General features: G+C 43.9%; 1 long non-coding RNA gene across 4 annotated transcripts in view; it reads right to left on the bottom strand.

The window, feature by feature from the left end:
* Positions 1 to 18,376, bottom strand: part of LOC148146062 (uncharacterized) — a 35,024-nt gene extending 16,648 nt beyond the window's left edge. For all 4 annotated transcript variants that reach the window (XR_015760986.1, XR_015760987.1, XR_015760988.1 and 1 more), the window contains exons 1-4: positions 18,308 to 18,376; positions 17,562 to 17,668; positions 14,728 to 14,810; positions 11,514 to 11,600 (exon numbers count right to left, since the gene is read on the bottom strand). This is a non-coding gene — a long non-coding RNA (uncharacterized LOC148146062). The remainder of the gene's footprint in view (positions 1 to 11,513; positions 11,601 to 14,727; positions 14,811 to 17,561; positions 17,669 to 18,307) is intronic.
* Positions 18,377 to 22,160: the final 3,784 nt, after the last annotated feature.

Raw genomic sequence — 22,160 nt, 5'->3', positions numbered from 1 at the left:
GACAGAACAGACAATCCTTTCTCCTTTCACAGTTAAATGCCAATGATATTGAGATCGTTATGACTCTGTGGACTGTAGAAACTTGCATTTGAGATCCCAGTCTCTATTATTCTCAATTAATATCCTATAAAATGAATTCACAAAACAAAGCTCATAGTCAGTGCAAGAGGAATAGTGAAGGCAAACACTTCTTTTGGTATGTATTGGACGCTCGTCTTCAAATCGCACCGCCCCCACCCAGGAAGAGGACACCTGCATGCTCCTTGCTGTACCTTGGCCCCAGATAAAGATGGCGGCCATAACCCAGCACCTCTCACTGCCTAAGGCCCAAGCCATCTTCCACTTTGCTGCAAACGTGGGACCAGGAGTTTCTAATTCAGATTAACGACCTGCACAGAGTGTAATTAAACCCTTCCAGTCTACACTGATACATTTCAGCCAGTTTCTGCTGCCACTCTCCCCTTTCCCGTTTCCTCCTCCTGCACACACCAAGGGTCATCACGAGTCCAGTGACCCTTCCTCAGAACCGATGGCAGCTGGGAAAATTAGAATCCCCATAGGAAACAGGCCCTTCGGCCCAACAATTCCACACCCACCCAGACCCGTTCCCCTACACTATTACTCACCATTTCCCCGGACTAATGCACATCCCTGAACACTACGGGAAATTTAGCTGGGCCAATTCTCCTAACCTGCACATCTTTGGACTACAGGAGATAGGGGTTAAAGAGTCAATAATAGGTGTGGACAGAGCCCAAAGAGAGATTGGAACATTTGGAAAGACAAAAGAGTGGATAACAATCCGGCTGGGAGGGCGGAAAGCTGTTAATGGAGGAGACAGGAACCTGGTAGCATCTCAGTAGCAGTGGTGGAAAAGGTGGCTGATGATCTACGTTCTGTTGCAAAAAAGACCCGGAGAATCCAGTTGCCCGCCACTTTAACACACAAGACTGTTCCCAGGCCAACATCTCTGTCTCATGCTTACTGCAGTGTTCCAGTGAAGCTTGATACAAGCTGGCAGAACACTTCAGAACATACCAAATGGCCTCCGATTTCAAGGACTGGAATTCCCCCCCCCCCTCCCCCCGTGTATCGCCTCCACTTCCCACACCACTGCCTTTGGCACCCACACCTCCAACTGCAACAAGGATGGAATCCCCCTAGTCCTCACCTTCCACCCACATACAATGCATCATCCTCTGCCATTTCCACCACCTACAATCAGACCTCACCACCAGAGATATATTTCCCTCCCCACCCCTTTCAGCATTCCAGAGACCATTCCCTCTGTCACTTCCTCATTAGATCCATGCTCCCCACCAAACTATCCTCCACACCCAGCACCTTCACTTGCCACCTGTGCCCACACGTCACCTCCATTCAGGGCACCACAGAATCCTCCCATATCCAGCAAAGATTTTCCTGCACTTCCAAACACCTCACCTTTTGTGTCCTTTGCTCTGGATGTGGTCTCCTCTACAGTGGGGAGTCAGGATGCAAACTTGAGGAATATTTCAGGGAACATGCACCAACCAACCCCACCGCCTTGTGGCCAACCACTTCAGCTACCTCCCTCCGCCACCACGCTGCCAAGGACATGCAATTCCTGGGTGTCATCCACCTCCAAATCCAAGTCACCCGACACCTGGAGGAAGAACACCTCATCTTCCACCTTGGAACCTTCCATCCACACGGCATCAAGGTTTCCTCATCTCCTCTCCCCCACCTTATCACAGATTCAACCCTCCAACTCGGCACTGGCCTCTTGAACTGTCCCACCTGTCCATCTTCCTTCCCAATTATCCATTCCACCTGCGGAGCCTTTCCAGTACCTTGTGGTTGTTGTGCGTGATTTACAGTATCCGCAGTTCTTTTGGTTTTAATTTATCCCGAGTATTTTTTTCAGGTCTAGCAGACTGAAACCGTGTATATCACCCCTCCCAATCCACACCAACTCCATCTCTCTCCAAGTCCCTCACACTCACTGAGACCCCTCCACCCTCACAGTGACACTGCGCTTGCAAAGCTCATGGTCAGGTGTTGGCCCGCTGGACCCACCCCTCATTCACTTCTATTGGCTGGAGGATCACGCCACATGTCCTATTGGTCTGAAGCTGTGTCAATCAGCCAGGCTCCATTGTGACATAAGTGGTGGGATCCTCCCAGGTGCATCAGAGGCTGAGGGGTGACCTCAAATGTTTATTAAATCATGAGGGGCATGGACAGGATAAATAGACAAGGTCTCTTCCCTGGGATGGAGGGGTCCAGAGCGAGAGGGCATAGGTTTAAGATGAGAAGGGAAAGACTTAAAATGGATCTGAGGGGCAATTTATTTCACACTGGAGTTGGTGCATGGATGGAATCTTCCCTCGGGAAGTGGAGGAGGTTGGTACAATTATACCATTTGGCATCTGGATGGGTATATGAATAGTAAGGGAGTAGAGGGATATGTGCCAAGTGTTGGCAAATGGGACTAGATTAGGTTGGGATATCTGGTCGGCATAGACCAGTTTAACCAAAGAGTGTGTTTTCATGCTGTACGTGTCTATGGCTCTGCCTTGTGATGAGCTTCATCATTCACAGTGAAAGGGACAGTATCTCAGAGCACAGGGGCTGGGGACTATTCAGCCCAATGGGGCTGTACACTCTCCCTCTGGAGATGATGCCAGTCAGTCCCAACTCACCTTCCATTTGGACATAGCCCTACAAATCCTTCCTTTAAAACGGAAAATTGCAAATTTGTTTTGACAATAACAACTGAATCTGCATCCAGCTGTGAATCAAACGGTTCCAGATGCTCAGAACTTACTGAGTAAAATAATCTTCACGTTTTTACCCTGTATTATGTGCCAGTTACCTGAAAGTAGTTCATTAAAATTGTGACAATGTTAATAATTTCTCATGCTGTCTCTCTGTAAATTAAATTTCCTGGAAACAATTCTGCTCCTCGTTGAAATCACTGCTTAACCTTCTCAGCTCCAAGGAAAATTTTCTGACCTTCTGCTAACTCTCCATAAAAGAGAAACCGATCTTAATTTTAATTTATTAATGTCATAGAAATGTACAGCACAGAAACAGACCCCTTGGTCCAACTTGTCCATGCCCACCAGATATCCTAAATTAATCTCATCCCATTTGCCAGGACTTGGCTCATATCCTTCTCCAACTTGCCTGATCACATATCCAATCAGATGCCTTTTAAATGTTGCAATTATACCAGCCTCCACACTTTCTCTGGCAGCTCATTCCATACACATACCATGTTCAGCTCGAAAACATTGCCCCTCACATCCCTTTTAAATCTTTTCCCTCACACCTTAAGCCTGTGCTCTCTGGTTTTGGACCCACCTAACTTGGGAAAAAGACCCTGGCTGTTCACCCTAACCATCTCCCTCACGAGTGTATCAACCACTGAGGTCACCTCTCAGCATCCGATGCCCAGGGAAAACACCCCCAGCCAATTCAGCCTCTCCCTATATCTCAAACTCTCAACCTGGCAACATCTTTGTGCATGTTTTCTGAATCCTTTCAAGTTTCACAACATCATTCCAATAGCGGGGAGACCAGGAGTGAAAGCAGAATTCGAGAAGTAGCTGAATCAATGCCCTGTACAGCCCCAAAATAATGTTGCAACTCCTATACTCAATACACAACACGTTCACTAGCCTACCTAAGATTCCACTTTCAACGAAGTGTGAACCTGCATTCCAAGGTCTCTTTGTTCAGCAATACTCCCCAGCACCTCCTCATTAAGTGTACAAGCCCTGCTCTGATTTGCTTTTCCAAAATGCAGAACCTCATATTTATCTAAATTAAACCCATCTGCCACCCCTTAGCCCATTTGATTGAAGTCCCAATGTACTGAGGTAAACTTCTTCACTGCCCATTACACCTCCAATTTTGGTGTCAAGTGTAAACATACTAACCATACCTCATATATTCACATAGAAATCATTGATATACATGACAAAAAGCAGTGGACCCAGCACCCATCCTGACAGCATATTTCTCACACAGTTGTTGGGTTGGGTAAGTTGTTGGCATGGACGGTACGGACTGAAGGGTCTGTTTCCATGTTATACATCTCCATGACCTTCTAGACAATTCTGTATCTAAATGTCTAGTCCTCCCTGTATTCTACAGTCTCAAACTTGCTAACCAGTCTGTTATGTAGAACCTTGTGTCTTCCTGGAGTCCAAGTTAGTGACTTCCATATACAAAGCCATGCTACCTCTCCCTCATCACTTCCTGCCTTTCCAATTACATGTACATCATGTCCCTGAGAATCACATCCAACAACTTCTGTGCCACTGATTTCAGGCTCACTGGTCTATTGTTCCCTGGCCTTTCCTTCCTACCTTTCTCAAATAATTGCGCCCAGCTTCCAGCACCTCACCTGTGACTATCAATGACACAAATATCTCAGCGAGGGGTCCAGCAAACACTTCCCTAGATTCCCACAAAGTTCTGGGTTACACCTGAGCAGGTCCCAGGGATTATTCCACCTTGGTACCGTTTAAGACATCCAGTACCCCCTCCTCTGTAATATGGACACTTATCACGTTATCACTATTTATTTCTCCAAACACTCTAGCTGCCACATCCTCTTTCAGTAAAAGAATCTCATATAGAATCTCTCCCACCTCCTGCGGTTCCACAGACAGCCTTGATGATTTTTGCGGGTACCTATTCTCTGTCTGGTTACTCGTTTGTCCTTAGTGTATTTGTACAATCACTTTGGATTCTCCTTAAACCTATTTCCTAAAGCTATCTCATGTCCCCTTTTTGCCCTCGTGGTTTACCTCAAGTATACTCCAACTGCCCCTACACTCCTCTAGGGAATCACTCAAACCCAGCTGTCTGTACCTGCCATATCCCTCCTTCATTTTCTTGACCAGGCCCTCAATTTCTCTCGACAGGCAGCATTCTCTACACCTATCAGCCTTGGCTTTACCAGGAAAATACTGTCTATGTACTCTCATCGTCGCAGGCCTATGGAGGCAATGGCAGATGAGGATACAGAAGCAATCATTCTCAGTAAAGAGGTAATGTTGGGAAAGATAACAGCCTGAAGATACATGGGTCTCCTGGCCCTGATGGAATGCATCCCAGAGAAAAAAAAAGATGGCGGGTGGAATAGCTAATACAACTCGTAATAATTCACTAAAATTTGTTGGATTCTGGGATAGTTTTGACAGACTAGAAGCTGCAAATGTGGTGCCACTATTTTTCAAAAAGGATCCGTTAGCTTAACGTCTGTAGTGGAGAAAATGCTTGAACCTCTCAAGGAAATAGTGGTGAGATATCTGGGTAGAAATTGTCTATTATTTGCAATTTACACAAATGTTTTGGAATTGAGGACCAAGTGTACGGTGTCAGAGTTCACATTTGATACGAAGATGAGGTAAAGCAATGTCTGCAGAGGCCACTGTCAGTCTGCACAGGGATACAGATCGGTTACGTGAGTGGGTAAGGATCTGGCAGATGGAGGACAATGTTGGGAAATGTGAGGTCAGCCATTTTGGTCAGACTAACAGCAAACTGATGATGAAATGGTGAAAACTTGCAGCATGCTGCTGTGCGGAGGGAGCTGGGTGTCCTTCTGCATGAATCACAGGAAGTTGGTTTGCAGCTCCAGCAGGTAATTAAGACAGTGAAGGGAATATTATCCTTCCATGTGAGGGGGATGGTTATGCTGCTGGTGAGGCCACACCTGGGGTACTGTGTACAGGTTTGGTCCCCTTACATTAGCAAGGATGTACTGGCACTAGAGGGAGTACAGAGGAGGTTTGAGTTGGGAGTTGAGAGGGTTGGCGTCTGTGGAGAGATTTAGAAAACTGGTTCTCTTGTCATTGTAATTTAGAAGAATGGGAGTTTGGATAGGAAACAATAAAATTATGACGCGAGTAGATAAGATAGAAGCAGGGAGGCTATTTCCACTGGGGGCAGGTCAAACAACAGAGCATTACCTCAAAATAAGGGGGATCAGAATTAGGACTGAGCTCAGGAGGAGCTTCTTCAGCTTAAAGGGGTGTGAATCTGTGGGATTCCCTGCTGAGTGCAGCATTTGAGGTTATCAACTTGCATGCCTTTAAGGCAAAATGTAGATTTGTGAACAGGAAAAGAATTAAGGGTTATGGTGAGAGAGCAGGAATGTGGAGCTGAGGCCATGAGAAGATCAGCCCTGATCTTGTTGAATGACAGAGCAGGCTTGAGGGGCCAGATGAAAGTTCTTGCCTTGTGCCATCAAAATTGGCCTTTGTCCAATTCAGATCCTTAACGTTTAGATCTGATATATTATTTTCCATAACTATTTTAAAAATAGTAGAATTATCAGAGAATCCCAACAGTGTGGAAACAGGTCATTCAGCCTATCACATTGATACTGACCCTGAGAGCCTCTTAACCTCCCGCTGTAACATTGCATTTCCCAGGGCTACTCAACGTACACATCCCTGAACATTATGGGCAATTCAGCCAGGACAATCCACCCAACCTGCACATCTTTGGACTGTGGGAGGAAACCAGAGGGACCAGACGAAATTCATGCAAAAACCCCTAATAAGATGATCATCCCTTTCTTATTTCCCAGTTCCACCTAAATAACTTCACTGGGCGTACTCCCAGGAATATCCTCCCTAAGAAAAAACATAATGCTATCTCGAATCAAAAATGCCACTCCCCCTCCTCTCTCGTCCCCCTTTCTATTCTTCCTATAGCATCTATACCCTGGAACATTAAGCTGCCAGGCCTATCCATCCCTGAGTGATGCCTCTGTAATTACTATAATATCCCAGTGCCATGTTCAAAACCATACCCTGAGCTCCTCTGCCTTCCCTGTCAGGCCTCTTCTATTGAAGTAAATGCAGTTCAACTGCTCAGTCCGACTTCATTCTGTGCCTTGCCCTTGCCTGCCTTGACTATTTGACTTCTGAACTGTACCAGCCTCAGACATATCTCTTTCCTCACTATCTTCTTGGGTTTACACCCACTCCCTCACTGGTTTAATGCCTCCCGAGTATCACCAGCTAGTCTCCCTGTCTAGACATTAGACACCTTCCAATTCAGGTACAATCCATCCTTCGTATGCAGGTCAACTCTACTCCAGAGGAGATCACAACGATCCACAAAACGTGAATCCTTTTCCCCTGCACCAGCTCCTTAGCCACACATTGAGCACCTCCTCCTCCTCTGTAATATGGACATTTTTCAAGATGTCACCATTTATTTCCCAACATTCTATATCTCCCATTTACTTCTTCACAGTAAACACTGATGCAAAGTACTTGTTTCCCTATCTCGGCCATCGCCTGCAGCTCCACACAATGGCTGCCTTGCTGATTTTTGAAGGTCTCTATTTTCTCCCTAGTTAGCCTTTTGTTCCTCATATATTTACAAAAGCCCTTCGGATTATCCTTAACCCTATTCGCCAAAGCTATCTCACGTTCCTTTTTTGCCTCCTGATTTCCCTCTTAATTATACTCCTACTGCCTTTATACTCAAAAATTTTTTGGATTGGAATAAATGCAAAATATAACATCCTGATAAAACAAACGAGGGTAGGACTTACACTCAATAAAAGTACGGCCTTGATTAGTGATATGGGAACAAAGAGACCAAGGGGTTCATGTCTTTGAAGTCTGTGTTACATGTAGACAGGGTGGATAAGGTGCGTAGCACACTTACCTTCATTGTTCAGACCTTTGAGTACAGGAGTTGGGACGTTATGTTGAGGATGTACAGAACGTTGGGGAGGCCTATTCTGGAATACTCTGTCCAGTTCTGGTTGCGCTGTTATAGGAAGGATATTATTAAATTGGAGCAGGTTCAGGAGAGATTGACCTGCATGTTGCCATGAATGGAGGGATTGTGTTCTAAGGAGAGGCTGGATAGGCTGGAATTTCTTCACTGGCGTGCACAAGGTTGAGGGGTGACCTTATTGGAGGTTTATAAAATCAGAAAGAGTGTAGATAAGGTGAATGGACGAGGGAGAAGGGGATTCAAATCTCGGGTGCATTCATTTTGAGAAGAAATGAGAGGTTTCAGAAAAGACATTAGGATTTTTTTTTAAAATGTATACGTGTGAAATGCACTTCCAGAGGAAGTGGTAGCTGTGAATACAATTACAATATTTAAAAGACATTCAGATTAGTACATAATTAGAAAATATTTGGATGGATGTGGACTAAGCGGAGGCAGGTACAATTAGTTCAGTTTGGAATTATGGTTGGCATGGACTGGTTGGACCACAGGGCCTGTTTCCTTGCTGTATAACATTATGACTCTAATCCTCACTAACTCTAAATTCCTCCATCCTCAACTCTCCCGATCACTGTCACTTCATCCAGCCTCACAACTCTTCCTTATTTATATAATTCCTCACCAGCCACAGAACGCTCCCTATCTCATGTCCTCCATTTTCGCAAATCTCTGAGATATGTGCCTTTCTTTCGTTCCAGCCTTGAGGATGCCCTCATTCACTCCGATTGGTTGGAAGACAAACTGGTACGACATGGTCCTCTAGTCCTGCTCTCTGCCCCCTATTGGCCTGCGCTGACATCAATCAGAAGAGACCCATTGTGAGGTGAGTGGTGGGATCCTCCCTCTATCTGCCATGGGATGAGGTTCATCATTCACAGTGAATGGGGCAGTATCACAGAGCACAGGGGCTGGGGGCTATTCAGCCCGTTGGGACTGTACTCTCTCCCTCTGGAGATGCTGCACATTTGTCCCAATTCCCTTCCCATTTGCCCATAGCCCCCCAAATCTTCCCCTGAAAAGTAAAATTCCAAATCTGTTTATGAATAACTGCCGAGTCTGTGTCCAGCTGCCATTCAGACTGTTCCAGATGCTCAGACCTGACTGAATAAAATAATGTTCACATGTTCACATATTATTTGCCAATTACCTGAAAATAGTTACTAAAATTGTGACATTGTTAACATTTCCACTCTCTCTGCAGATTAGATATCCTAGAAACAAATTTGCATCTGGTCAAAATCACTGCTTAACCTTCTCAGCTCCAAGGACAATTATCTGTGCTTCTGCTAGCTCTCCACAAAAGAGGAACACATCTTATTTTCATTTATTAGTGTCATAGAGATGTACAGCACAGAAACAGACCTTTGGTCCAATTTGTCCATGCCAAATAGGAATCCTCAACAAATGGAGCCCCATTTGCCAGCTATTGGTCCGTATCATTGGAAACTCTTCCTATTCATGTACCCAATCGGATGCCTTTCAAATGTTGTAATTGTATCAGCTTCCACTATTTCATCTGGCAGCTCATTCCACACATACACCACACACAGCTTGAAAACTTTGCCCCTTAGATCAGTTTTTAATCTTTGCCCTCTCAACTTAAGCCCATGTGATCTTGTTTTGAAACCACCTAACTGGGGGGAAAAGACCCTGGCTGTTCACCTTATCCATGCCCTTCATGATTTTATAAATCTCCATGAAGTCACCTCTCAGTCTTTGACTCTCCAGGGAAATTAACCCAGGCCTATCCAGCCTCTCCCTGTAGCCCAAATACTCGAACCCTAGCAAAGTCTTTGTAAATCTTGTCTGAACTCTTTCAAGATTCACAACATCCTTTCCAGAACAGGGAATTTCGAACTTAAAACAGAATTCCTGAAATGGCTTAAGCAGTGTCCTGTCCAACTACAATTTGACGTCCCAGCTTCTGTACTCAATGCATTGACCAATAAATATAAGCATACCAAACCCCACCTTCACTAGTCTGCCTACCTGCGACTCTACTTTCAAGGAACAATGAACCTGCACTCCATGGTCTCTATGTTCAGCAACATTCCCAAGGACTTTACCATTAAGTGTATAAGTCCTGCTCTGATTTGCCTTTCCAAAATCCAACAGCTTACATTTGTCTAAATTGAACCCAGTCTGCCATTCCTCGCTCCAATGGCCCATCTGGTCAAGATACTGTTGAATTCTGAACTAACCTTCTTCATTGTCCACTACACCTCCAATTTTGGTGTCTTCTGTAAACCTTCTGACCATATCTCATAGATTCACATCGAAGTAATTTATTTAAGGACCCAATATCCATTCCTGCAGGACAATGCTGCTCACAGGCCTCCAGTTCGCAAAGCAACCCTCCATCACCACCCTCTGCCTCCTACCTTCAAGCCAGTTTTGTATCCAAATGGCTAGTTCTCCCAACATTTCATGTTACCTAACCTTGCTAACCAGTCTGCTTTGTGGAACATCATTCAGTGTCCATATAGACAACGTCCACAGTCTGCCTTCATCAGTCATCTTTGTCACATCTTCAAAAAAACTCAATCAAGTTAGAGAGAGAGAATTTCCCACACACAAAGACACGTTAACTATCCCTAATCAATCCTCGTCTTTCCAAATACATGTAAATCCTATCCCTCAGAATCCCTTCCAACAACTTACCTACCACTGATGTTAGGCTGACTGTTGTCTAGTTCCCTGGCCTTTCCTTACCACCTTTTTAAAATAATGGCACCCATCTTCCAGCACCTCACCTGTCACAAACAATGATATAAATACCTCAGGGAGGGGCACTGCCATCACCTTCCTAGCTTTCCACAAATTTCTGGGATACACCTGATCAGGTCCCAGGGATTTATCCACCTTGCTACTGTTTAAGACATCCAGTACTTCCTCCTCTGTCATATAAACACTTTTCAAGTTATCACTATTTATTTCTCCAAACTCTCTAGAATAAAATAGCATTGTATTTCTCCCACCTCCTGTTGTTCCATAGATGGCCTTGTTGATCTTTTAGGGGTCCTATTCTGTGTCTGGTTATTATTTTATCCTTAATGTATTTGTAGAATCTCTTTGGATTCTCCTTAAACTATTTCCTAGAGATATGTCATGCCCCCCTTTTGCTCTCCTGATTACCCTCGAGTATATTCCTGTAAAAACGTGATTCTGTCCTCCCAATTCCTCCGCCTCTGCCATATCTGCTCTCAGGAGAAGCAATTCCACTCCAGGACATCCCAGAAAGGTTTCCTCTTTCAAGGACCGCATTTCCCTCCCACTTGATCAACAATGCACTCCAACGCATATCCTCCACTTCCTGTACCTCCGCCTCCCCCCCGCACCCCTCCAACCACAATAAGAATATAATCCCCTGGTCCTCACCTGCCACCCACTAATCGCCATTAATCTCTGCTATGTCCGCTAGTTACAGTCAGACCCCACCACCAGGGATATATCTCCCTCCCCAGCCCTTTCTATCTTCCGCAGAGACCATGGGATCTTTGGAGCTGATGTGCTGCCCCACGGATACCTCAATCACTCACCCTGCCAAATGGCCTAGTTAGATTATCACTAGATGGATAATCCGGACACCCAGATAACGTTGTGGGGCCCAGGGTTTGGATCCCGTCACGGGATTCAATAAAAATTTGGAATTAAGAATCTGTTAAAGACCATGAATCCATTGTTGATTATTGCAAAAAAAAACCTCATCAGATTCGCTAAAATCCTTCAGGGAAGGAATCTGCCATCCTTACCTGGTCTGGCCGACATGTGACTCCAGACCCACAGCAATGTGGTTGACGCTTTACTGCCCTTTGGGCCCAGCCAGTGACACCCTCATCCTGTGAATGAATAACAAAGAAGATCAAGTCTTGTACACAACCATACTATTCTTACAGTGAAGTCATCTCTTAGTAAATTTGCTTTGCAACTCCCTGCTGACTATTGGGGATGTGTGGTGATGGTGGGGGGGGTCAATAGTATCATCCCTTTCTTATTTCTCAGTTCCACCTGTATAACCTGCCTGGATGTACTCCGAGGAATACCCTCTTGAAGCCCAGCTGTAATGTTATCCCTAATCAAAAATACCACTCCCCCTGCTCTGTTGCCCCCTATCTTTGCTATAGCATCTATACACTGGAACATTAAGCTGCTGGTCCTATCCATCATTAAGTCATGCCTCTGTAATTGCTATAATATCCCAGTGCGATATTCAAAACCATACCCTGAGCTCCTCTGCCCGACCTATCGGGCCTCCTGTATTGAAATAAATGCAGTGTAACTGCACATACTGTGCCTTGCCCTTGTCTGCCTTGACTGTTTGACGTCTGAACTGTGCCAGCGTCAGACTTAGCTCTTCCCTCATTCTCTCTCTGGGTTTACCCACATTCCTTCACTGGTTTAATGCCTCCTGAATAGCACTAGCAACTGTTCCCTTCCAGTGCCAGTACAATCCATCCTTCTGATGGAAGTCAATTCCACCCCACAAGAGATTCCAGTGATCCAACAATGTGAACTCTTCTCTTCCTATGTCATTGATACCAATAAACAACAGCCTCCCCTCAAAATGGTTATTCTCCCCTTTAAAGAATATTCTGCTCCCTTTCTGAGACATCCTTGTACAAAGATTACGCATTTGAATAATAAACCTTACACTCATCAGGCCACCATAAAAGGATTACATGACACATTGAAGGTTTGGGGAGACCTTTTGAGAGAATGCGATGATTCAAATGAGAATTTTTAAGCAGCAAATGGGATTGATCTGGAACACAATACTCACACACACAATGCGAATACCCAGGTCCTGATATACTGAGTAATTCAATCAGAGTTTAGCAGAATATTTACTGAGATTTCCACCTGTAATATCCTGTAATACAAGTTTCTAAAATCTGTCACTCTCAGTTCAAGAAAGAAACCCACACCATCCCCTCCTCGTGGCCCAGGATTACTGTACATATTACCCTTGAGGACAACAGCAGTCAACTCAGGGGGAAATCTGTGGGTTTCTGGGACATTCCAACTTGAGATCTCATGTGACTGAACACAGCAGTTCATTGACACATTGGAGAAAATGATCCAAGCGTCAGTGAGATATGGGGATCAAGAATTACTTTCTTTTCTTTCATTCCGTGCTGCCGCTCTGCCTCATCAATAAGACATGGGTGTGAAAGGCTAACGATGGGCAAGTTGTCTCCACCCTGACCAATGGGGAGAAAGATCCTCTCAATAACTCCAAAGCGTATCCCTATAAAGATAGCAACTCTGTCTGCTTCCCACTGCCCAGTGCTCCCATTAAATGTTTGGAAGAATGGGAAGGGGGGGGGGGGGGGATATCTCCTAGAAAAGGTATAACTGTAAAGGTCTAAGAGGATTATGAAAAGAGAGAGATGCTCAGGAGAAGGGGGCAACAAGTTGCCAGACGGGGTGTAACTTGGGAAAATGGGATGTTGCTCATTTTGGAGGAGATAATAAAAGAACAAAGTATTATTTAAATGGTGGAAACTATAGAAAGCAGCACAACAAAGGGACCAGGGTTAATTGTTCAGGAAACACAGAAAGCTACCACACAGTTACAACAGGGAATCAGGAAGGGGAATCGAATGTTTTGTTTCAAAGGTTTTCAGTATGAGAGTTTGGAGTATATACCTGAGAGTAACGTGTGGAAGTGCTGGTGAGACCACCATATCTGCAGTAATGAGAGCAGTTTTGGTCCCTTTAGATAAGGAAATGTGTCACTTTATTGGAGGAATTTCAGGGAAGATTCAGTGAGGTGATCCCTGGTTTGGAGGGATTATCTTTTAAATAAAGGCTGAAAAGGTTGGGACACCACTCACTGGATTTTGGAGAAAGAGTGGTGATCTCATTGAGACAGATGGGATTCTTAAGGGGTTTGACAGGATAAATAGAGAGAGACTGTGTCTGAGGGTAAATACTGAGAGGGATGTCTGAAAACAGATTCTGAGTCACGGAATCAAGGGTTCTGTTTTGGATTCAAGTTTAAGGCGACACAGATGCGGGTAAGGGGTTTCAGTAGCAATGGAGCTGGGGTGAGGTGGAGAAAAGAAATGTTTGAGATTGGAATTCCTGCTGTTGTGATTGTGTGGAAGTCTGATCAGAAGGTCACCTTGGGGTCAGATATAACAGCAATATTGTGAAGAGTGTCGTTCTGCCTCAGAGAGTTCCCAGTGGGAGGGAGGGTCTCAGCAAAAAGGTAAAGGTAAGGCAATGGGTTTATCCGTGATTATGTTTCATTGGAGGAAACTCCAGTTAATCGAGTAATGGGAATGTGGTAAGCAGTTTGATAACTGAATAACAGGGGAGTAATGGAGAGGGATGATGGGGAGGGAGAGCTGGGTATTGTCAGTGTACATGTCAAACCTAACAGTGTTTTTCAATTATATCACCTCCTGGCACTATGTACGTGAGATACAGGAGAGACCAAGGATAGATCGTTGAGGGACACCAAATGCAAGGAATTCTGAAAGGAAAGGGAGAGTGGAGATGGAGCAGGATTTTCCAACAACGGTGAGGTCAAATATTAGTTTTTCACAGAATGGGAGAGAAGGACATAACCAAAAAAGACCAACAGACAGAACAAGGAACAATATCTATGAATTGGCGAGGGGGGTGATGAGGCGGCAGCGGAGGAAAGAGAGTTGGAAAGTGAGTTTACCGGGATTAGGGTAAAGGGTCAAGGTGAGCTCTGATAAGGCTTTACAAGAGACTGGAGAAAGATGTAGGCTTAGGATAAAAACCAGGAACACCACGTGATGCAGTTTGGCTCAGTGGGCTAGTGGGAGGGAGGGAAGGAGCAGATCGGATTATCTCAGTCTTAGTGACAGAGAAACTCCATGTGCTCCTCACTCGTTTTTGGAGGGTGAGGGTGGAGGAGACAGGATGATGGACAGTGTTTTACAAAGAAACAAAACCAGGGTTAGTGATATTTAAAATGAGTGAACAAACCTGATGTATTTAGCTTTTATCCAGAATATTAAAACAAACGACTGAAGTCCTGGTTCGAATCCCGTCTTGGCAGATGGTGGAATCTGAATTCAAGAAAAAAAATGTATTAGGAATCTCCTGATCTCCATGGAACCATTGTCAATGGCGAGACAAATCCTGCCAACCTGACAGCGGCCCAGCCAGCTACTCACTGTATTAATCACTGCAAAGTCTCAACAAAGGAATGAAACTGGATGGACCAGTTGGCAACTAACAAGGCACCAGAAATTACAACCACAGAATCAGCCCTCTCGATGGTGTAACGTCCTCCTCACAAACATATGGCTTTTGGTGCCAAAATGTGGAGAGCTGTCTCACAGACCAATGAAGGAAGAGCCTGACATACTCATACTCACGGAATCATCCCTTACAAACAATGACCAGACATCACCATCACCATCCCTAGATATCGAGAGAGTGGTGCTGGAAAAGCACAACAGTCGGGCAGCATCCGAGGAGCAAGAGAATCGACGTTTCAAGCCTAAGCCCTTCATCAGCCTGACCTGCTGGCCTTTTCCTGCACCAGACTCTTGACTCTGATCTCCAGCATCTGCAGTCTTCACTTTCTCCGGAAATCTCTGGATATGTCCTGTCCCACCAGCAGGACAGACCAGACAGAGGTGGTGGCACAGTGGCGTACAGACAGGGAGGATTTGCCCTAGGAGTACACAGCATTGGCTCCGGAGACCAGAACGTCTCATGGCTCCTGCTGATTACCACGTACCGTCCTCCCTTGGCTGATGGATCAGTTCTCCTTCATGTTGAACAACGTTTGGAGGAAGCACTGAGGAAGTAAAATGGTGTCAAACGTACTCTGGGTACAGGATTACAATGTCCACAATCGAGACTAGCTCTGCAACAGAATTACTGACTGAGCTGGTCAGGTCCGAAAGGATAAAGCTACTCAACTGAGTCTGCAGCGGGTGGTGAGGGAACCAACAAGAGTGTAAAACATACTTGATCTCATTGTTATGAATTGACCAGCGGCAGATACATCTGGCCATGACAGTATCAGTACGAGCGACCATCACACATTCCTTTTGGAGACAAAGTCTTGCCTTAAAGTTGAGAAAAACCTCCACAGTGTTGAGTGGTACTATCACCGTTCTAAATGGGACAGACTTTGAAGAGATGTAGGATCTCAAACTGGGTATCTATGAGGAACTGTGGGACATCAACAGTAGCAGAACTGTACTCCAGCATAATCTGAAATCTCATGGGTTTGTAAATCCTGTTCTCACCCATCACAATGGACAGGAAAGGAGGGCATGCCATGAACAGCACCAGGCAGACTTAAAAATGAATTGCCAACCTGGTGAAGCTATCAAACAGAACTACCTGCATATCAAACAGCATCAGCAGCAAGCAACAGAGCTAAGTGATTCTACATCCAATGGAACAGATCGGAGCACTGCAGTTCTGCCACACCCAGTTGTGAACGGTGATGGACAATTAAACAACTCACTGGAGGAAGCATCACAGATATCTCCACCCTTACTGATGGAGGGGTCTCACACAGCTATGCACCAGATAAGATGACAGCATTTGCAGCGATCTTCAGCCAGACGTGCAAAGTGGGAAGATCCATCTCAGCCTTCTCCAGTGGTTTCCAACATCACAGATGGGAGTTTTAAGCCAGTTCCATTCAGTTTGAATAACATCAAGAAATGGTTAAGTCGTGCAAAGAATATGGGCTCTGCCAACATTCTGGCAATAATACTGATGGCTTGTGCTCCAGAACTTGCCACCCACCAAGCCAAGTACCGCTCCAGCACTGGCATCGACCGACAATGTGGAACATTGCCCAGGGATGTTCAACACAAAAACACAGGGCAATCCAACCCAGGCAATTTCCCTCTGTCAGTCCACACTCGATCAGCAGTAAAGTGATGGAAGATGTCATCAACAGGGCTACCAAGCAGCCGCTGCTCAGCAACAGCCAGCTGAGTGACACTTATTTTAGGCACCACCAGGACCACTCAGCTTCCAATTGTGTTACCGCCCTGATTCACAACCTGACAACCAGCTGAATCCCAGAGGTGAGGTGAGTGTGATAACTCATTCCCACTCCAAGACCACTATTTCTAGCTGATTCCACCCTTGTCTCAGCTCATATACTTTCATCTACCTTGTGTTATCTCTAGACTTCATTTTCCAGACACACACAGGGCCAGCTTCCCACATTCAACCTCCCTGTAATCTCAAGAAAGTCTAATCTCTGCTTGTTGATTCATCAAAAGGCTCCTAATTATAATCAACAGCATACAGCCATAGAGATGTACAGCAATAAAACAGGCCCTTCGGTCCATTCCGTCCATGCCGATCAGACACCCTAACCCAATCTAGTCTCACCTGCCAGCACCTGCCCCATATCGCTCAATTTAAAATTCTCACACTTGATTTAACTCCTGGCTGTGAAAATCCCTAGCTCCCTGCACCACACTCACTTTGAGACCTCGACAACCCATTTTCTTCGAGACTCCCAACCATTTGTTAATTCATTACTTCACCTGTGTGGCTGTTTCTACAGTTGCTGAAGCAGCATGGTCAGACATTCGCAGCCAAAACCTCACAGGTCTGCTTTCCACCTTTAAGACATCCCTCAAAACTGCTTTTTGGCAATGCTTTTGCTCACTTGACCTAATATCTCCATCTCTGGCCTTATGTCTAAAGTTCTCAATAGTATTTTTGTGAAATTATAAGCATGGGATAATAAAACTACAAACTGTTGTTGATTTGGACAATATTTTCAAATCATCACTGTTGCTGAATGAATAATCTATAATGTCACTTACCCAACCACATTGTGAGAGCACCTGCACCACACAAACTGCAGCTGTACAAGAAAGTCAAACATCATCCTCTCCACAGGCAACAGGGTTTTGGCATTAATCACTGGTATCTGTGGAAGTAGAAACACAGTTGATGTTTCAGGGAGTGCAAAATGGATTACAGGGAATGAAAATGGTGCAGAATTTGATAGTCAGAAATGGAAGGAAAATACACTTGCCTGTTGGAAAAAAAGAATTCTTGACTGTCAAAAATATTAAAGAAAAATGTAATCTGATAATAGAGCAGCACATGGTCAGGGGCTGGGCCGCAGCGAAAAACTCGTTTACAAAGGGTCTATAAAAGTAATAATACAGTAGTAAACAGACCAAAAATACACCCATGGTTCGAGACTGAGGAAGCGAGATATTGACAAAGGGGTTATGAGGAGTCCCAGAGGTGAATCAGAGCAGTATTGGCTGCTATGATCCCAAAGACACTTTACGAAAGAAAGGCTACACATGCGCCTGGCTGCACCTTGCCCCCTATAAAGATGGCGGCTCCACACATGTCCAATGAATCGTTGTCCCGAATAAAGATGGCGGCGCTCACTCAGGCCTGCAGCCGCGCTGAGGCCATCCCTCATTTACTGCAAATACGGGACTGGGACGTTCAAATTTGTGTTTTCCGACGTGCACAATTTGTTTGTAAAACCCCTCCGCTCATAGCAACGCAGTTTTTCTCCCGTTTCCCTGTTTATTTCTTTCCTTACCGTATCCTTTCTCTCCATAACTTCCCGAACATTCATTTCAGCGACTCTGCGCCGCGCGCAAGGGTGATCACATTGTTTAGTTTAGCTCCGCCCTTCATTCACTTTGATTGGTTGGAGGACCAACCTCACGCTTGGCCCTCCTGCTCCGCCCACCGTCCTTTCATTGGTCCGGTGCTGACATCAATCACACGCGGGTACTTTGTTGGCTAGAGCATGCTCAGTGTGTCCTGCTTTAGCTGATATGTTGGGTAATGTGATGGGAGAGTTTATTGAGTGTAAGAATTCCCTTTGTGTGAGCTCTGCAGTAGATTTCCTTATTCATGGAGGGAATTGCCTTCCTACTCATGACTGGAAAGCTGTGGTTGATGAATCAATGCCATCTGAATCAGTATATAAACACCTCATTTTCCCTCCTTTTCACAACATCTGAGATCTTTAGCACATTGTATCACGCTCTTCTTTGGAAAAAAAAACACGAAACGGAGCCTCAAGGAATCGGAGCAGGAGTAGGGCATTCATTCCCTTCAGCTTGTTCCCCCATTCTATCAGATCATGGCTTGGCCAACCCAGACCTCAACACCTCTTTTATGCTTGATCCGCATAGCCCTCAACTGCTCAATATTTCAAAAATCTATCTGCCCTCTTTTAAAATAATTTGAGATAGAATCATTGATTCCCTACTGTGTAGAAACAGGCCCTTCAGCCCAACAATCCAGAACAACCCTCCAAAGAGTAACCCAACCATTCCCCTCCAACATTTAATTTTCACAATTGTTGGGCGAGAAAATTATAGCCATTCACTGAGAGAAAAAATGCTTTACTTTTTTCTGAAATGAATGTTCCCTTATGTAATGTCCCCTGGTTTGAGACTTCACTGGTGCTAGAAGATCTAGTCAACATCTTCCCTGTCAAGCTCCTCAGAATCTTGTTTCCATAAGATCACCCCGGCTTATCTGCTCTTGAGAGGTCAACCCTTTGTCCTCAAAGCAGCTAAGTGAATCTTTTTTAATGGTCTCCGATGTTAGTTTATCCTTTATTAAATATGGGAGCTAACATTGTATACAGTACTCCAAGTGAGGACCCAGCAAGTGTGGTTAACCAATCCTCAGTCATGCTAATACATTACCCCGATACCATGAGTTCCTAAATTGTGCAATTAACTTTTATGTTGCACCCTATCATTTACATTTTTAAAATCCAAATACATAACATCATTGGATTGCCCTTTATCAGCTCTGCTTGTTATCTCCTCAATGAAATGTCGTAAATTTGTCAAATATAGTTATTCTTTCACAAAACCCAGCTTTTCTCAATGTCCTGCAATTTCTTTCTTTATATTCGACACTGTAGATTTTTTCAGTAGATTTGCTAAGTATGATTCCCCTCTCTTAAATCCATGCGGTCTCTGTCCAATCCTGTCACTGTTCAGTAAGAAACTTGACTGTACTCCAATATAGTTAGTAATTTTTTCTGTATTTATTTTTAAAAATTGATTACTTATAAATGCTGGACCCATGCAAATCAATCAATTAGGAACTCTGAATTTGGGTTATAATGTTTTATTTTTGTTCATTCCTTTTTGTACTGTGTTATGCAGACAGCACCAAGTGATCACTCTTAATTGTGAGTAACTTTGAAAATAATATATTTTAAAATTACATCCCAAAATGCTGCCTCATTATTGTGCAAGGAGGATTTTGCATTCAATAGTTTGCAGATAAAATTGAACAGATTTTTGCTGCAATTTGGCCAGACTGCAGGTTACACCAAAGTGGCAACTCTGTTGTCAAATTCTTACTTGACACTGCCCAAAGCGATACTTATGGGACTTCACTTTGCCATTCTTGTTCACCAGCTTTATTTCAAGGTTTAATCGTATAATCATTCTAGAGTTTGTAATTTTAGACAACTTCTCTTTTAGGTACAAATGTAAATATCATACCTAAATGTTGCACTGAATGGTACCAAATCTGAAATTAGTCTCTAATCTGATAGTAACATGCTCTGACCCCTCTACATATGTATTGGCATAAGTCTATGCCAGTTATTTTTCTGAAACCTGTGATTCCTGATGAAGGGCTTATGCCCAAAGCATCAACTCTCCTGCCTGACTTGCTGTGCTTTTCCAGCATGACACTTTTCAACTCTGAGGTCCAGCTTCTTTGGTCATCACTTTCTCCTTTGATCAACAAAAATTATTCTTGGTTTAATCTTCTCAACGTGCAATAGGAACCAATTCATGAAATTCAGATATCTCACATTTACGTTAACTATGTGAAGGCTAAGACATTACTAAATTATTGCCAGTAATTGAAACCGTGCTGACAAACTTGTGCAGTATCAGTACCTCAGCTTTAGAGTGTTCCCAGATATCACGCAGCTGCAGTATTTTGTTTTGCACTCAGCTATATGTTGTTCTCACTTGTTTCTTTGTGAAAGATTACAAAATTAACTTGGATGAATGAACTTATGATTTCTTTAACCAATGTTGGGAGAAAAGAAAAGTCAGTATTTCAAGTGCTGATAAAGTAAAATAAACTGATAATCAGTAGAAAGGGTTTAAGATGGATATGGAACAAATGCTGGCAAATGGGACTAGATTAATTTTGGATATCTGGTCAGCATGGGCAAGTTGGACTGAAGGGTCTGATTTTGTGTTGTACAACTGTGACTTCATTCTCTCAATTATTCAAGAAGTTGAAAACTTCGAGGAGGAAAAGGAGAATTTATGCAGAGAATGCACTTGAAATGATGATTGAGGCATATCAAACTCACATTATTTCATGACCTTTTCCTCTGGGTTCTTCAATGAACACATTTGTTTTATTATCTGAATAACTATGTATCATGTGATTTGTTTCGCACAAAATATTTCGTTAGGATCATGTTCAACATGTAGGCAGCGTGATTTTTATGCAAGAAAAGGTTGGCATTTTACTCCCACTGAATCATTGCTCTATAAAAGGTAACAAGCTTTTTATCTTTTCTGTGCACTGAATATGTGGAAGTCAATGCTGAAGGAAAAAATCCTCGTCAGTAATATTCCCACATATGGGGAGTAATTGCTTCTGGTCACTCTTCAGGCTATAGAGGCTAGGAAAGAAATGAGTTGGCCAAAGTTAGCAACATCATTTGGATGGACTTTGCTCATTGGGGAAACTTGCAGGATCTGTAGAAGGAACACGTGTTTCAGAGTGTATGCAATAAACCTGAACATTGTTGTTTTTTCACAGAGCTTGGGACCCGACTGGAGCAGCAATGAAGCTCGTATTGTTTTTTTTAAACTTCCGAGCTCGCAAAACTATTGTTGGTAAATGCAGGTGACATTATCAGAGCACATTTCACACGCCCCAGCCAGGAATTTCATCCCAATTCTGTCAGTCCATCCATTCCTATGGATAACAGGTAATTTAAATGTGAGCACTCCATTTAACTATTTGATTTGAATACTTCAGTGGTTACATCCTCTTGGATTCTTAATTTCAAATTACTCAATGTGATTTTTTGTCCCCCCTGAATTTGCCAAGCACGGGGCAGTTCTGGAATATTCCAAATATTTACAATAGATGCATTCACACTATTGAAGGCAACCTGGCAGATTTGAATACATTCAGGTAGTCAACAACAGTACATAAGTAACTTTATGAATTGCTTACTGTACACCAACAACGCAAGCCAAGTATTAGTGAAACCACGGATTGTTTCCCATGGATTCCCAAATCTAAACAGTGCATTCCAGATATGCTCACTATCACCATCTGGGAGCAGTCTCGCAAAGTACTCCCAGAATTTAGAAAGCCGTCCAAAACTGCCCTCCAAAGCTAAATCTGCTGTCACAGGCTTCACTCTTATT

Source organism: Chiloscyllium plagiosum, unplaced genomic scaffold (genome assembly GCF_037043375.1).
Source record: "Chiloscyllium plagiosum isolate Xiang-an unplaced genomic scaffold, Cpla_swu_hap1 HiC_scaffold_22, whole genome shotgun sequence".
In the NCBI taxonomy this organism is placed as follows: domain Eukaryota; kingdom Metazoa; phylum Chordata; class Chondrichthyes; order Orectolobiformes; family Hemiscylliidae; genus Chiloscyllium; species Chiloscyllium plagiosum.
The sequence above is the reverse complement of the archived record's forward strand: the minus strand, read 5'-3'. Positions and strand labels throughout refer to the sequence as shown.